The 1,648-nt window shown below is 57.3% G+C and overlaps 1 pseudogene; it reads right to left on the bottom strand.

The window, feature by feature from the left end:
- Positions 1–434: 434 nt before the first annotated feature.
- LOC119279886 lies at positions 435–1,071 on the bottom strand (annotated as a pseudogene).
- Between the last annotated feature and the right edge of the window lie 577 nt (positions 1,072–1,648).

Below are 1,648 nucleotides of genomic sequence, written 5' to 3'. Positions count from 1 at the left end.
GGCGGAACTCCCGATCTATCTTCTGTTCTGGAAGTTTTAGGGTACGTAGGTATATATGGGTGCTGGGGGTACGTCGGTGCACCTCCGGGGTGCTCACGAGGTAGGGGGGCGCGCCCAGGGGGGTGGGCGCGCCTCCCACCCTCGTGGGCAGCCCGTATTTCCCCTGACGTGCAATCCAAGTTCCCTGGGTTGCTTTCCTTCCAAAAATAACTTCTCTAGTTGATTTCATTCCGTTTTGACTCCGTCTGATATTCCTTTTCCTCGAAACACTGAAATAGGCATAAAACAGCAAATCTGGGCTGGGCCTCCGGTTAATAGGTTAGTCCCAAAAATAATATAAAAGTGGATAATAAAGCCCAATATTGCCTAAAACAGTAGATAAAGTAGCATGGAGCAATCAAAAATTATAGATACGTTGGAGACGTATCACCCGTCTACTCTCTTGTAATGGATTCGGCGAAGGACGGGCAGTCAAGGTTGACGGAGGAGGCGGAGTGGAAGGTGGGCACCGTGAGCGAGAGGCGGCGAAGGAGGGACGCGTGCAGGTCCTCGGCGGCGAGCGACGCGGTCCTGCGGATGAGCAGCGGGCAGAACTCCTCCTCGAGGCGTGCCATGGCGACCTACAGCACGGCCTCGACGCGCGGGCTGGCCTCGCCCATGAGGCAGGCGGCCACAGCAAGGTACTCCTCGGCGTCCTCGGGCGACTTGAACACCAGCCGGTCCCCGGCCGTGGTGGAGTCCCACTGCTCCACTAGACGCAACGCGTCCTCCACCACCGCATCCCTCTCGTCCTCTAGGTCATCATCGTCGCCGCCGAAGCCGGGGCCGGGCGTCCCCCGCTCCCGCCCGTACTCTCCCTCCTCCTCGCCCCCTCCAGGAGCTCGGAGCCGGCCGTGGCATTGGGGCGCCCGCTGCCGGGAAGAGGTCGGACATGAGGGAGAAGTGGTTGTTGAAGCTGGAGAGGATGCGGATCATGTCGTCCGCGATGTTCTTGGAGTTGGCGAGCGACTTGACGATCTGCTGCGCTGCCGCGATCACCTTCTCCTGCCCGTCGGGCGGCGCCACCGCCATCCCATCCCTGCGCCGCGCCGCGCCGCTCACCTGTGCTCTTGGATCGGAGGAGGGCGATGAGGGTGGTGTGAAAGGGGGCGGGGAGTCACGGAGGCGGAAGGGGGGAGAGGAGGGGAGAGGAAGGGGGAGGGAGGCGAGTCGCTGATCTGCTGAGCTGACCTTGGGTTTGAGCGAGTCGTTGTCGGGTGGTTTAGATGTCTGTCTGGGCTAAAATAGGTTGGACTGATGATCTTTCCTGCTTTGATCATAGGCTTTATCGTACGGATCAGACCGGGATCAGATTCACTCCTGCGACCATACGCTAACTCACTTTATGCCGCCCATGCACCTCGACCGGGATCGAAACGTTAGCATGCGGACATTACGGGTTCGAGAATTATGTAGACATGAGCGAGACACATCTCTAGCCAATAACCAATAGCAGAACATGGATGCTCATATTGGCTCCCACATATTATACGAAGATCTTTATAGGTCAAACCGCATAACAACATACATTGTTCCCTTTGTCATGGGAATGTTACTTGTCTAAGATTCGATCATGGGTATCATCATACCTAGTTCAATGTCGTTACCG

This window comes from Triticum dicoccoides, chromosome 3B, assembly GCF_002162155.2.
Source record: "Triticum dicoccoides isolate Atlit2015 ecotype Zavitan chromosome 3B, WEW_v2.0, whole genome shotgun sequence".
Classification (NCBI taxonomy): domain Eukaryota; kingdom Viridiplantae; phylum Streptophyta; class Magnoliopsida; order Poales; family Poaceae; genus Triticum; species Triticum dicoccoides.
Note: the sequence above shows the minus strand (reverse complement) of the source record. Positions and strands in the feature narration are given on the sequence as shown.